At 40.5% G+C, this 16,355-nt stretch overlaps 1 protein-coding gene across 1 annotated transcript in view; it reads right to left on the minus strand.

The window, feature by feature from the left end:
• The window catches only part of KLHL4 (kelch like family member 4), a 74,267-nt gene extending 58,215 nt beyond the window's left edge, over positions 1-16,052 (minus strand). Inside the window, exon 1 of the mRNA XM_068204564.1 lies at positions 15,919-16,052. The gene's annotated coding sequence lies outside the window, so the exon portion shown is untranslated. The remainder of the gene's footprint in view (positions 1-15,918) is intronic.
• Between the last annotated feature and the right edge of the window lie 303 nt (positions 16,053-16,355).

Consider the following 16,355-nt stretch of genomic DNA (forward strand, 5'->3'; position numbering starts at 1 on the left):
TGTAGGCAAGACTTGGGATCTGGCAGCTATCTGACTTGTCCCTCTACTGAAATTAGTGAGGTGAGTAATTAATACTCATGGGACTACTCAAGGGAAGGGCTTCTGCACAGCAAAGAAATTCAGCGTTACCAAGGCAAAGATTAAAATGGATAAGCGACAGAAAAACGTGTGAAGTGTGCAAGGTATTGATCAGGTCATGCTTGAAAATCTGAGTTGGAGGAATGTATTTAACCTTAGTAAATAGGAATGTGTCTCTATTTGAATCAGCATGGAGCTGTTGGGTTATGCCCAGCATATTTCAGATTTCTCTTTCTGTGTGGTGCCAGGGAAGTTACTGAGCTCACTTTGCTGTAAATGACTCTGTTAGTCCTGTGGATGATGCTTCCTCTAAATCAGCCTTTCATGGGAAACAGAACTGGGCCCTGCAAAGGTGTTTCTTATCAGATTGGCGTGGATATTCTGTGACTCTATATAAAATGTTTTGCGGCATGTCAGCCACATTTACAGCCTGATATAACTGTGTGGAGCTGTTCAGGTTACAGCTGAGTTTCTTTAGTGCATGAGCAGGGGCCAGGCTGGATCCACATCAGGGATCCTCCTGTAGCTGCACCCGAATAAATCCTGCCACAAAAAGGACACGTGGCTTAGCAGAGTGTTTGTCACAGCTCACTAAACCCTGTTCTTCAAACTTCCAAGAAATTCCTAATTAACATTTGTTTAGCAGTTCATTATAAACCTTGCGTGGCGTGTGACAATGACAGCAGGGGGATTTGAACAGCGATGCTCAGTAATGTGAATGATCCCACATTATTTCATTGTAATCTTTCATAAGAGTCTCAGTTATTTCCCAAGTTTCTCATACCTGGCAGTACTTAATGAGTAAGTTTTGGCTCTGTTTAATGGAACTGAGCTTTTTAAGTGGAAATTGCACAAAAGATGCAAATAGAAGTAGAGCTTTGGATTCTGATATGCTTTTTTTCCCCTGTGCTATTTGCATGAACCTGCCATGTTGTTGAATTTGGATTCAGTTCTTTTGTAAGAGACCTTATTCTTAGTTTTTAAAAAAATCTATTTTTATTTTTAGAAGGAATTGATTAGCTAAGAAAGGTCAGTATATGCTTTTCAGATTGATGGATGATTTAGCCTGTTGTAACTTTATTTTCTGCAATTATACAGCATGGAAATATCATTATATTACATCATGTAAACACCTTCTAAAGGGTCCTTCCATCGTGCTTTGCTGATTTAAGTACAGTTAGTGAACATTTAGAACCATAGCAATCATTGGTGTTGGAAATGGCCTCCAAGACTGAATCCAGCCTTTAAACACCCACTAAACCATAGTGTGAAGGGCCACATCGACTCATTTTTGAACACCTCCAGGGGTGGTGACTCCACCACTGTCCTGCTCAGCCTGTTCAACATTTAGCCACTCTTTCCGTGAAGGAATTTTTCCCAACCCGGCCGATGTGGAGAAGGTCCTGCTGTGAGCCTTGCTGCCACCTTTGTCCCTTGGGGCCCTGAGATTGCCCCAGAGCTGGTGCTGGGAACACCAGGGTTGTGGGGTTGATCCCTGGATGGGCCATTCACTTGAGAGTTGGACTTGATGAGCCCCGTGGGTCCCTTCCAACCCAGAACATCCTGGGGTTTAATTCACTCGACTGCTCACTGCCCAAGCTGCAGGAGGCTGGTGAACCTTACCCTGAGCAGTTTGGATCTGATGATGCAAACATCTGATGGTAGCACACAGCCCTTCCCTGATGGCTCTCCACCCGGCTAAACAGCACAGAGCAGCTCCTCACACCCGGGGGGGTGCCATGGCCCCTCTGTTCTGTAACAAAATCAGGCACAAATACTTTTCCCATTCTGGTCTCATCTTTAATGAGACTGTTTCTGAGCGCTGTGGCTACCAATGTTGGTACCAGATTCTTCCTTCCTGGAGGTCAGGTTAAAAACCTGACAAGGTTTGTAACCACCTTGTTTGCAAACCACAAGGTTTGTTCGCCCACTTTGAAAGTCCTGGTTACGGAAAACACTCATAAACCCTGAAATATTACTAGAGAGAAAATCAAAACACACGACCTGGTTGAAGAGAAGTTAAGATTTTGAGCAAAGCTTTTGAATCATGAAGGGTAATTACAGGGATGAACATTAAAGTCTCATTTTTTGTGGCTTAATATACAATTGCTTTCTGAAACTCTTCACCAGAGTTCTGAGAACTGCTTCTCTGCTGGAGATAGCTCTGTGTTTATCCCTGACATTTAATAACTTTTTCTTTAATTCTGTTGCCTGCTCAGTGGAAGCAGACTTTGTGGATTAATTTAGTTCTAGGCTGCTTTTCCTGCTCAAGTCCTCTTCTGTTTTCCCTTCACGCTTTAAAATCTCCTCATGTACTGAACACAAAATTTCCCATGAAAGAAAATGTTCGAGGTTGCTCTTCGGGGCAATGTGAAATATTCAAGGGTGAAAGGGGAATCCTCTAAAAGGAAATGCAGGCAGGGGTGTGAGTGGTTTGGCCACGTGCAAATAGATAAAAGGCTGTTTTAGGGTGAAAGCCTTTCCAACATGTGAGAGTGTGTTACAGCACTGCAGTGCCTCCTTGGATGTGACTCAGAGAGCTGCTGCTGCTTAATTAGACAGGGAAATTGTGACCCAGACATGGCGTGTGCCTTAGAATAACAGGAGTTTGGAGCAAATTCCAGTGAATATTAGAGCTTTTGGAGAAGGGAAAGCGAAGCAGAAATTTGAAATTACTTATTTTTTTATATTAGAAAATATGGGGATTTTTCCCTTTCTTCTTAGTGTATGAATCATTACTATTTCTTATTTAATTATTTCAGCCCTTTCCTCCCTCCTGGAACTGATTGTCCCTGGTTGCTTTGTTTCCTGGCCAAAGATAAAACTGCCTGTGAAGCCAGCAAAGCCTGTTAAATAAGCTGTCAAAACATGAACTGTTTCATACCTTGGAGCTCAGTAAGGAAGCCAATTTTATACAACTTAAAAATGAAAGTCTTTCAGTGTCACCTTGTTGGAAAGCCTGGAGATAGACTGCACAGAGCTCCTTTTCATTACGATGCACCTGTAGGCTATCCAATTTCTGTAAGGAATGGTGGAGGAAACATCACAGTCACAGCAAAACTGCCATGATAAAAGGCAGGGCTTTTTTCTTCAGGAACAGGTTTTAAATTAAAATGAGAAGATTGTAAATGGAGTTCATGGTATTAGAGAAGGATTTGGGTAGATCTGTGTCAGACATCCTTCAATGTGGTAGAGAAGCCTGAGATTCAGATATGTGAGAAAATAGCACCTTGAGAGAAAACTCGAGTACTTCAGAGCAAGTGTTCCACTTTCTATCTTTGCAGCTCTAGCAAGGCCTCTCTTCTGAAGTCTGACTAGAGGCAGCTTTTTATTTGATGAGAGTTTCACATTAATTCAATTACACGTGTAAGCTGCATTCCATTTGCACACATGACAGTGTGGGAACTGACTGAAAGGTGCAAGAATTAAATACTGGTTTGAAGTAGAGGCAGAAGGTTTTGTATTTCAGTAGGAATAGTTTCCTCTCAAAGCTAAAAGCTCTAACCATCAGTTTTTCCTAAAGATGGAGCTAGTTGAACCCTAACCCTGTTCACATGAAAGTCAAGGGGCAAACTGAGAAGATGGTTCTTATTTAGATATTTGATTCAAGAAGGTTTGCTTAAATGCCTCCAAGCCAGAGAATATTAACATAGAAAGAGAGAATATTAACAAAAGGCACTTTTTAAATAATCAAACACTAGCAAAAGCATTATCATTTCAAACTGTGAAAACTGTACCATTCTGTCTGTGCTGCAGCACTAATGAGTGCTGACATCTTAGAAAAGATCTAATTATAGAGCAGGGATTCCCTGCAGAAGTTTTGACATTTTAAAATACAAATAATATCATTTGGGATAAAAATGCAAAGGGTAATGGTTTCTTCAAAAGAAATGTCTGAATAAAAGTTGACATTGATGTTTAGAAAAGATATCTAAAAGGAAAGAAACTTGCTTTTGACTGCTCATGGGAATGTCAGTAGAGAGTAAGGGACAAAGCTGGAAAAAAATAATGAATATTAACCCTTGGGAGGGGAACAACTCAACTTTCTAGAACACCCCAGAACAAAACCCATTCTAGTTGGGTTTGGCTATTCTAAGATGCTCCCACAACCACTTGGCAGTGAATTAATACAGCCTTTAGTCCCACATGTGGCATCAAAGCACTGAAAACAACTCTCTTTGTAGTTCTAGAAAGTATCTAGATGCCAATACTAACAGTCATTAAAACATGTGCTCAAATATGGCAGCTTTTCCAGAGTATTTTTCAAGGAAAGGCCTAGGTAGGCTTTTTTTTTGTTGTTGTTGTTTTTGTTTTTGTTTTTGTTTTTTAACCAGTAGGATCTGAATCAGGATTGGATCTGCCGTGGAAATTCCTTAATCCAATGTTGCATCTGAGGTGGGAAGCAATACAGCGTGACTGACGAGCAGCACTGAAAGTCTTATCTTCTTTCTATAACCTGAGGGGCCAAGCTCCAACTCTGCATTTCCCTTCTTTTCTTATCTGCTCTCATCTGTCATACATCACAGTTTCTGATTGATTACTCATTTTATCCCCACATTAAGCATGCACACAAGCACCAATCATTATTGAATCTCTGTGTTTACAGCTCCAGCTGCCTGCTTGTAAGTGTCTCACAGGATATTTCCTGGTCTGCACATCCTCTTGTGATGTGAGATAAGAAGGAAGGTACATGAGAGGAGAAATAATTGGCTAAAGTGGAAAATGAGGTAGGAGTACAAGCTCATCTTTAACCTTGAGGGAATTTAATAGTAGTTACATAAGGCTTGGAGGTTGGAACTTTGCTGTCCAGCACATTTATAACATCTGGGAAAAGGACTGGAGTTATCAGTTGTTAACATTTCCTGATGATGCTGAGCAGATGATAACCACACTCAGGCCCTGGCAGTGAAGAATTGCAGATTTGAACAAAAAGTTCAGTAACTGGGCAATAAAAGGGCCCCTGAGATTCAACAGAGAAATGTCAAATTATGCACTGGGGGAATCATGGGTTCTGAATTGTGCCCAAGAGAGAGATCCTGGGTTATCATTATAACATCATGAAAATGTAAAATTATGTCTTCACCCCATCCCCCCCCAAAAAAAAACAAAACCTCTGGTGATGTTCAGCTGCATTTGCTTTGCTGTTACAGGACTTCCTGATATCTGATTGTGGTCACTGAGAGAGGAATAATATTTGGGTGTCATCCCAAAGGTGCTCTCCCAGTGGCGCACCCCGCTCTGCAGTCACTCACTGCTTTGTGGACTCAAACACAACAGCTATGAGCAGGCCAGGAAAAAACAGATGAAAAAGAGGGTAAGAACACAAGGAAATGAGCAAGCTCTACAATTCTATCTAATTTCAGACTGAATTTATGGAGTGAAAAGAGGAATTCACACCAGGTTTCTCTGTGCAGAGCTACTGGTTTAACAACCAAAAAAAACAACCCCAACCAGACACATGTTGAATCCTTGCATAAAAAATGCACCTTGTAGTACTGAAATCCCTGGGTGTAAGCCATGTGCATCTTATAAATTCACACTCTGGCAAAAAAAAAAAAAAATCAGATCAAGCATAATGATTTATGCACAACCTCAATAAGATACATTAAAGCAAGAAATGAGTCATATGTAACTTTAAAAAGAACACAAAACACAGCAAAGGAAATATCACAGATTTCTTTATTTCTTTAAATCATTCCCTCCTTGACTCCAGAAATAGCCTTTATATTTCATTTTCTAGTTATATTGAATTTATTACAGCCAACAAACCCGATTTATATAGAAGGATGGCAAATGGAATAGCTTGGAGGACTAATGGAAGAATTCCTGTTATTTTTTTTGCCTTTCAGCTGAGTTCAAAGATTATTGCTGTAAGCACAGTTAAAATGTATCAAGTGGTAGAAAATTAATTATGAATATACTTTAAGTAGAGACTGTTAAACTTCAGCAGTTCTTAATATAGAACAAACAGTAATGAAAATTATTATCATTATAGATGCTGACAAAAGAAAGGCCATTCAAGGACCCCAAAAGAGTCATGGCTGTGACACATTTACGTGGGTTTGTCTGAGAAAATGAGAGCCTTTTGCTGCTTTTCAGGAATAGAAACCCATTGGTCCCCCACAGAGCTAAAAGCAGATAGGATTTTAGAGGCAGTGTTCTTTCCCTGAGACTTTTTGAAGTTAAATTTATTTTTTAGTTTAGTTTCTGAGCATCATCTGTGGTTTATATGCTAGTCAGCCTTGATCAAACCCCTTAGGGCTGAGATTTTATCGATCTTCCTGACAGATGTCCTGTACTCTAGGGTGAATTGCTGCTTAAGCAATAAATACCTTTAAAATATATTTCCCACAGTCAGGGAAGAGTGATTATGACAAAAAAGCTCGACAGCTATTGTCAGAATTTGCAAGCATTTGTTGCTATGGCTGTAATTAAAATCCTGAATGAAAATCAAGCTTTCAGGCCAACTTGTGCTATCCATAAAAAAAAACAAATACCAATTCATTCCCAAAAATTGTCTTCAGCACATTTTGTTGTTTATCAAAACAAATACTCATGTAAATACTGTCTTGATTCCGTTAATTATATTCCCACCAATACACCAGAGACAATTCTTTCAGAATATTAATTTCTTTATGTAAATTAGGAAGGGGGGTTAGAAATAATGCTGCTGTTGCAAACCATTTATCTGTTCTGTGGTGTAAAGAGATCCAATTTCAGCTGATGCAGGATAATTGTGGTTACTGTTGTCATTAGATTTTTTAGAAGGGAATAGGGTTTGTAACTTGTGGCTTGCAGGACTGATATTTTCAAAGGGAGGATTTTTGTATGGAGTTTGTTCAAGAAATACTTTAAATTTCCAGTCAGAAGCGATTTCCATTCTTGCTTCCAGCAGCCCTGTGCTCACAGGACTCATTATTGTGCTTGTCATGCCATTTCCCATTCACCAGACACAAAGTTTTTTTTATTTTTTCATACCAAGATGGAGAGATGACAAACACATGGTCCAGGAACAGGTTTTTGCTCTCTGATAAATAGTTTTTATTCCAACACTGGGGCTCTCTGTGGGCATTCATCTCCTGGGCATATGGGCTGGCATTTATTTAGCCCATCAATTTTGCAACAGTGAGGGAACTATTCCAAGATCAAAGGTGAATAGTGCACGATAGCTTGTAGAGAGGATGTTTGCCAGACTTGTACTTTGTTCCAACACAGCGCTGAGGTTTGTTGTATAAAATTTTTGTGCAAATTCTGTCCAATGAAACTTTTTTGTCTCGAGTGTCAATATTACAGATCAGTGCCATCAGTTCAAGAATAACTTTATGAAGCTGCTTAGAAAAAATTCGAAGAAGGAGAAAATTCTCCCAAGCAAGCTGTCAGGAATCTGTGGTGGAGCCTTTAGGGAGAAGGCTACAATGGGCAATTTTGGGCAATAATGTAAGAAGCACAAAGAAACACGAGCTGCTGCACAGGGACATGCACCTCTTGGCTTCCAGAACAGCCCAGGCTGGGGGAGGTACAGAACCCTGTCAGCTGCACACAGGCAGGAGCATGTTTTGGGGGAAAAGGTCCCCAGGGGGCAGGATGAGGTTCGGGCTGTTGTTGCCTCCCATCCTTTGCCAAGGTGAGGGCACAGCTGGGCTGTGTTTGCAGCACAAGCGGCTGAAGGGCTGGGTTTGTTATCCCAGCCAGGAGCTGCTCTCAGAGCCTGGTTTGCTCACAATGAGCCCAGCAGAACCGAGGTTGAAATTCTGTGAGGGGGTTATGAACTCTCTGGGCAGGGCACGGATGGGATGAGGGGGACCATGGGACACCCAGTAATGGTTTCACAAATGTGCTGCCATGGGCTGGGTCTGCCTTGTGTGCCACAAAGACATCAAATTTTTTTGTTTCTAATCAGTTTTACAAACCATTTAAACATAAGCTAGCCCTTTTCCTGTTACAGCATAATACTAATTACAAACCCACTGTAACCTCTTAAAATATAGTTATAACATTTATAAATCTATTGGGATTTAGTGCTTCCCTCAGCAGGAACAGTACTGGCAGTCAATTAAAATGCTGAAGGAGAAATTAACTGAAGGAGCAGATGACCCAAGCAGATGAAAGACAAGTAATTCTTTCTTATCTAGGAAATACTTCTTCAAACAAAATATATTTGAAAGAAGCATCACTGAGATGTTTAGATGGAGAGAAAAGGGTTCCTGAAATGACTGACTTCTTATTTCTTAGATTTTCAAATAAGGCCTCCAACTGTTTGATTCCTCTTGGAAGCTTATTCTCTTTCAGCAATTCAGTAAGGGATACCTGAAAAATCATTTTCAGTGTCTATTTAAGCAATATAGGACTTAAATCATCTTTATGAAGCTGTTTCCAAACACTAAACTATAACATAGAAGTAAATTTCATATAAAATCTATTTCTTCTGTTTCTGTCTTTTGGTGAATAAGAGAACTCAGCCATATTTTTATCATTTTTCAATTGCTGTAACTTTTGTCTGACTTTGAATGCATTAGCTAATGGCATCACAAAATAGTTTTAGGATGAGAATAAGTATCCAGGGATAATTGGTCCTAACTTGCTGTTAAAGCATTTAGTGACTTTTGTAGGTGACATCATGGCATGTCTTATGAATTCAGTCCCTTGTCTAAGAGGAGATTTTATGTCACTAGAAATGGAAATGGAAACATAGTAGTTTTATTTCCTGTGTTTTCAGTTTTACCAGCTTTGTCCAGTTCCTGTTCTGTCATTATGTGCAAGTCTTGAAGATGTTTGTCACCAAATATATCAGCTCCTGTCCTTTGTGTAGTTAGAGATCTCAACTTGTGCACAGCTTTTCTGGTGCATTAAAGTCACGTTCAAAAATTATTTCAAGTTGGTGTATTAAAAAATATCTGTCATCAAATTATATCAGCAACACTGAATTCATTTCCATGGCCTTTTTTTTCTGACCTTCTCCAATAATACTCCAAAATGCATTAGGGTTTAAAGGAACTCAGCTTTAAGCTTTTTGTGGTCACGTGTTTACTATTTTTAGACAAATATTCAAGTTAGGCTTCAGAACTTAATTTCTGAAATAAGTTATTTGAAGCATGACCTGAGTTTACTTCCATGTATGAATATTATATGAAAGGATTAAGACTAGCCTTTGGAAAGCAATCCTAGTCCTCTTGCAAGACACCATTCCTTTTCTCAGGCAGCTTTGATCTGCTATTCTTTAAAACCAGCCAGATTTTCCTTTCTTTAGTAGAGGTTTTGTGCTGGATATCTGCTTAGGAAACTAAGTGATATATTCAAATTCTTAATTAACACTTAGTGAAAGGCTCTAATCCATACAAGATGAATAAACATCCAAATATGAATAACTTAGAATAACTCAGAATAATAACTCAGAATAACTGAGTTAGATGAATAATAAAAGCTGTGCTGCAAATGATAAAAATATTGCTGTCAGCAAAGAAACAGAATTTCTGAAAAAGTACTGAAATCATGCTTCAAAAAAGCCTCCAGACATATTCTAGGGTTATGTAAGAATTTCTTATTATGTCTTGTCTACCTCTGTTCAACTTTAGAGTGGTTCTTCCTCCCAAGAGTGTCCCAGTTCACAGCTCATTGCCAATCACTTCACATGCACTTCAACCACTCCCGATGTTTTCTGTGGTCAGGGGTCTGTAGAAGTGTCAAAGATGCAGAAGATGTGGCATTCCTGTCCTGGCTCCCCTCCTCTGCCCACTGCTTGTCCCCACTGAGGAGCAGCTAGAAAGGAGGAAGGGTTTTGCAGGGCTGATGGAGAGAATGAGGCAGGAAAGCAGAGAAAGGCAGCAAACTGAAAGGTGTGACAGCAGCACAGCCTTGGGGAAGTGGTGTCCTAAGGGATTTGGGATGACAAGGTTCTGAGCCAGTGGAGGGGAAAGAGTTTGTGTAGAGTCTGAATGAAGAGCAGTTAGTGGGACTTGAGAAAAAAGGAAATAGTTTAAGCAGTTAGGGGAAAAATAAATAATTAGATGCATCCTTATGATTTTCACCCCACAAGGCAATGGAATGTGTTTAACCAAAGCCCCACTGAACAGTCATGTACAGAAAACGAAAAAACACTTTTTTTCATTTGACTTATTGACAGATGGATCAAGTCAACATTCAAAAGTGACATATGGAAAAACTCCTAATTTTTTTAAAATATACTTTTTCATCATGCCTTCCAAAACAAGCATGGAAATCAGGACAGGATCTAATCATATTTCACATTACTTGCAGAGTTTCTCCTCACAGGTCCAAAAGCTCTTATGGCCACCACAGATTATTTATTTGCTGGGGGTTATCTGGTCTGCTCTGCACCATTACTTCTGCCTATCAGTGCTTTCTGACCTGAGCTTGCTGGATTACAGGAGCAGCTTCAATCCCCTCCTGGTATCTCCAGAGACTCCCTGTGCGTGATATCAGCTCTCACAAGCTGATAACAGTGTCACAAATTCTTTCCCATTTTGATGTAGTGTAATACAAGCTGTTGTACAAGCCTTCATGTCTCAGGCTTTTTGATACAGTACATTTATTTTGTAATTCTGAGAGTTCTCAGACACTAAAATGAACCAGACAAGTGTTGACAGCATGAGCAGTAGGCACAGAGAAAAAAAGCAAAAACTGGAACTGAGAGTATTGGAATTGTAATTACAGTTTTTAGTATTGGAATTTTTAAAAACATTTTTATAAAGTTTAGATCCTTAAATCTCTTAAACCAAAAGCTGAAATATTATCTGCACTGCAGTTTGCTTTTCTCTTTGGATTATGCTGGGTTTGGGAGGCATTGGCATTCCTTTGTACCTCACCCTGTCAGACAGCAAAGCCTCACCAAATCCTCGTGGGCCAGGTTGTCTGTGGCAGTCACAAACTGTTTTGCTCCCCAAAATTGCATGGCCTGAGGTAGTTCAAAGAACAGGGAGAACATTTCCTTCTGCTAGAAGCTATCAGTCTTTTCAGCCCACATCCAAAATGTGATATTTTCAAGCTATTTTCTCCATTATTGCCAGACCAAACTCTGTGGATGTGTCTGGATCAGTCATGAGCAGACACAATTCTCCATTCCCCATGTGATCCCACATTGCTTCCTCCAGAGGACTGCAAACCAGGTAGAATATTCGTTCCCAATTCTTATGCTTGGGAAAGTATGAATAAATAGGAAAAAAAGACTTCAATCTTTTTATAGACATCATTATTTTCCCTAATATTGGTAAATGTGTGCCAATGATTGTTAAATGTTACTAATTGAAGATCTGATATGGAAGTATTTCCTGGAGTATCATCTTTCTGCTAGTCTTTGTATATCTGATTTTATTAAAATTTAATTTTAACTAGCATTCCACAGTTGACCCTGCCTCTGACAGGAAGGTTGGGCTAGATGGGCGGGGACCTTCAGAGAATGTCCCCAGCCTGAATTATTCCGTGATTCTAAATTGTTGCATGCATAATTGCAAAGATCCACGAAACAGACTGTGACAATGCAAGTTTACCTCGACAAAAAGGCCCCACAGAATTGCTGCAGTTAAAGGGTTTTATCCCTTTCTCAGTGACTTTTCAATCTGCCTATTTATGAGTATTGGTATTGCTTATCAGCAAAATTTACAAAGAGCCTTAAAAATGCTGTAACCTTTAATCATGCTTTATTTACTGATTTTATTTGTATCAATCTAGCCATCTTTAAATGGAGCTACAGAGCAAAACCATCCCACTGCTCATTTCAGAGAGAAGCCAGCTCTCTGAGATTTCTCAGCTCTCTGAGATTTCCTAGAGTTCCACCAGAGCCAAGCAGACAGCTGCCTTGAGATGCTGCCTTTTTTCCTGGTGCATATTTTTGCAGGTTATTTTTAGTGCAGTTATTTGTGGTGAGCACTCCAGAGCGTTTGGGAGAAGGTGCTAAGCTGCATTTGCATGCAGGGAGCAGCGGGGGCTCTGGCCAGGCTGTGCTGCTGTGGCAGATGTGTGTCCATGGGCTGTGGGAGGGGAAGGGAGAGAGGTTCCAGCTCCTCCATCCCACTGGCCTTGCTCAGCCTCGTCTGCATCATGTTATCCCAGCCATCAGACACTTGGGTCGGGCTGGAAATAGAATATGACACGCAGACTTTGATGGAACTGATCTCCCCTTCTGGGTATTTACACTCCAGTCTGTGGGCTAAATTTGGGGACCTTTCTGTCTAAAAAATCTCTGCAGAGGATTTACAGTGAGGGAGAGGAAGAAAACCATCACCAAAACTCCTCCAGGGGATGGTGTTCCTTGATATTATTATTCCTTGGACATTTTCCATGTAATTTATAGTACCTTCAGCTAGCTAATGGAACAGAACTGACACTGTCTTAATATTTGACAAGCTAATTATCCCACATGTAGTAAACAAGGTTTTATGTAAAGTCTTCACATTTTCTTAAGTGAAACAGAAGCAGACAGCCCTGTTCCTTTTCTGAGCAAAACATTCAAGTGTTGCACACTTCACTTTATGCAGTTTTATTTTTGATGTTGTAGTCATTAAATCCTGCCTTATCTGGTTGACTTGAAGACTCCTTGCATCAGCCTTTTGAGTACTGCTGCTGAACATGTAGTGGCCAAAAGGATTTTTTTTTAATCCAGGTATGTTCTGTGGGTAATGAAAACTTTAAAAAATAATTTATAAATTTATAATAATTTCATAATACCTATATATTCTCACATGTGTATGTATCAGATAAAGATGGCTCACCTTTTCTGTAGCCCACTGTAAGTTGGTGTTTGTTTTTTAAAATGGGCATCTGTGGATTCAGCTGTTTTGCATATCCTGGCATCACTATTTTTATCTTCTGTATTTACACAGAATATATTTGACCCCATATAGCCTGAAATCAATTATGTCTCATCAGAAGAGACAGAGTTAAGGACCCTTGCTTTGTAAGGCTGTAGCTGTGTTAAAAAGCAGTTTCCAAATGGAAAATGGTCAGTTCCTCAAAAGTTATTAGCTCTTGTTTTCCTGCCCCAGACTATACTCCTGTGAGTACAGAAAACTTATTAGACATGGTTTGTAAAAATCCTACTTAAAATTATGCATTATCTTGCTCTGTGCAGAGTTTTCTCAGGGGTATTTTTTCTTTGGTAAGTTTTTGACAGTGTAAGTGAGGGCAGTATGTTCTTGTTGCAGTCTGAAATTGTTCAGATTTAAACAAAAATAGTTAAATGTCTTGATTCTAGGATTACCAAGCAATACAGATATTGGCTGGTTTTCAGTAGATGGCACAATATGTCTACCAACACTTGCTAGCAGAATTCATGAACTGCTTAAAAAGTTAAAATAACCAGACAGGTTATTTTAATAATAAATCTAATCTAAATCTTCTAGATATCCGTGCAATATTTACAGGAAGAGCAAGAGGATTGCAAACTTCCTCCTCCCTGTGATATTCCCACACTTATTCTCCAGTTGTGCTCCAATGGGGATCAGCTCTACTGCATAAGCAAATTAGGCAAGAGCAGTGCTTTTTATTGATGCTGCCAGCAAGGTGGTGGAGGTTTTTGGAATGAGCTCTCCTAATGAAATCTCTCTGGATCTGATCTCTCACTTCATGCAGGCGTTTGTACAGTCAGCTGTCATCACTACCTACAGAGCTTTAGTGTACCCAGTGCTTAAAAAAAGGTAGAACTATCTAATTTTATAGAAAAGTCATGAATCTCGGAAGTAATTGGATTATTTTCTTCATGATTTCATGTTTTAACTCCTTCTTTGCTGCCAAGCCACTTCACTTATCCAATAAAAACAAAAAGCGCAGTACGAAAATGGCTTCAGCATCCTTTCCATTCACAACAGAGCGATGTTGTGTTGGCATCACCTGCTGAAGCTGAGCTTCAGAGCAGCCCTTGAGGCCATGTCTGCTCTCCAGCCTTGTGTCTGCATCCTGCTTCCACCCCAGAGGCAGCTGTGGGGTGCCCTGTTCCACTGTGCTCTCAGCTTTCCTTCCAAAGGCAAAGGAGCTGGGAAAGCAGCCAGGGCAGAGCTCTGGGCAGCCCCAGGGTGGGCAGTGGGGCTCTCAGCTCTGCTCCTGAGCTGCCTCAGGAGGTGTTCCCAGAGCCAGGAGTGCCCAGCCCAGCACGGAGCATCTGCTCCTGGCGGGATCTCTGTGTGCCCAGAGCTCCAGCCACACACAGCTGGAACTCCTCCCAGTCCCCCCAATATTGCAGAGGGAAGCACAATCGATTACAGAAATAAAAACAAAGCCAAGAATGTCTTTATCACTAAGAATATCTGAGAATATTTTTAATGCTTTCTGATCTCATCTCCTGACTAATCTGTGTCATTCCTTTGCCCTTTTTCAGGCAATCTAAGTTGAAATCCCTTCTGCACTTGTGCCCTGCTTTTCAATTCTGTTGCTTCTCACTATTTTACTGTCAAATTTCCCTGCATCAGCCACGGTCATTTTATCATTCTTGTTGTTATCAGCCTTTATGAATGAGATACCTTTAACCTGTTTTTTCCTCGCTGAGGAGATGCTTTGTAAGATCCACTTCCTCTGCTCATTGACAATAAGCTAAAGCCTCCTTCAGAGATGTGGTAAGCACTAAGGTGTGTGAGCACACTGTCTAGTGGAACATCCTTTTGGATGAAGTCATTTGTTTATCTACATTATAAATTAAGGAAGTGGTGAGGAACACATGGTACTGTAGTTTAAAACAGAAAGCAGTGTGAGGGTAAAGATATGGAGAGTGAACAATGGAGACAGGAGAGCAGACAGACAAAGGCAAGCACCCAGTTGAGTGCAAGATTGCAATCGTGCTGATTATCTTCCTCCTGTACTTCTTCTTCCTGGCTTGCATTTTTTTTTCTATGCTCTTGAGGGGAGCGTGTGTCCTATCCATTGTAGGACAAATTCACTTTGCCTGGCTTCACGAGCCTTCTGAGTGCCATTCACAACACAGAGTCTAATTTGCTTGTCCTAAATCACCCTCTGGAGGGGCCTCTCTTCTCTGCTGAAGCACCTAGAGAGCATTGTTTCATATTATTGGTATCTGGAATTAGTGTGAATATTCCGTATAATGCACTTCTCTCTCTTTCCTGCTGGGTTTTCAGATAAGCATGGAAAGCATCTGTCAAACCTAGGGAATTGCTACAATTTCAGTAATATTTTGTTGAATAGGAACTCAAGGATACTGGAATTCAAAAGATAATGCAACACTAATTGCAGCAGTTATGATTTCTTATATTATTTTCTTTACCTTTGAGAAAGTTGTTTGGAGTTTTTTTTTAATCAATGGGGAGAGCACAAGATCTGGCTGAAGGAAGGAGTGTTACTATATCCTTTCGCGTAAGGACTGACTGTTCTGTTCATTTGAGCAATATTATTATCATAGAAACACCAAAAATCAAACTTTAATAAGCATCTATTTTGCCTTCACAGATACAAGCACCTTTATTACCAGTATTGAAGGCATACTTGAGATTTAGTGCCTGCAGAGTTGAGTATTTCAAAGTTAAAAATGCAGAATTCAGAACACCATCTCTTTTTCTATCCCTTCATGGTTGCATTTGAAGAGATTTCCTTGCTGCTCCCAAAAGCACTGCTCCACCCCTTGCCCCTGCCCTGGCAGACTCAAAGGTGGCACCCTCCCAGAGCTGTGCTCTGTCCCTCTGACATCCCTAAAGGATTTTGGCTGAATCGTTGGCATTTCTGTGCAGGCTGGACGAAGCCCCAAAGCCAACGGTTACAGCATTTCTGAGATGTATTGTTTCCGTGATAAGCTCACGACTTTCCTATGAGTTACTCCAAAGGCTCAAATAATAAACATGCAAATGATGTGTCAAGATAAGACCCAAATTAAGCTTTTTATCCTACCTTGAAGAAGCTCGAACTGGGAGTAGCCAACTTTCAGATAATGGCACAATGCTGCAGAAGGATCCTGACTCGTGGAAGGCTTTAAAACAACAGAACCGGCAGCACACGGGGCTGTTTTCTCACATTTCAGTGACAGATTATTTCAGAGAACTCTCTAGCCCATTTCCTATTTCCTTTGCCCTTGGCCTGCTGAGTAATATTTGCATTTTTCCCTACAACTTATCTCCTCTCTGGGCGGAAGCTCCTGATAAATGTTTTCCGTTGAACTTCCCTCAGCAGCCACATTAAACAACGCCTTTGCCAGGGGCCGTTTCCTGAGGCCTTTGGCCACTTTCTGCTGCTGGCCAAGGTCCACGTGGTGGCTGTCCAGTGCCACGGCGTGGAACTCGGGATTGCAGGACATTCCCCAGTCTCTAAATGTCATCATCTCAAGAACC

Source organism: Anomalospiza imberbis, chromosome 14 (assembly GCF_031753505.1).
Source record: "Anomalospiza imberbis isolate Cuckoo-Finch-1a 21T00152 chromosome 14, ASM3175350v1, whole genome shotgun sequence".
NCBI classification, from domain to species: domain Eukaryota; kingdom Metazoa; phylum Chordata; class Aves; order Passeriformes; family Viduidae; genus Anomalospiza; species Anomalospiza imberbis.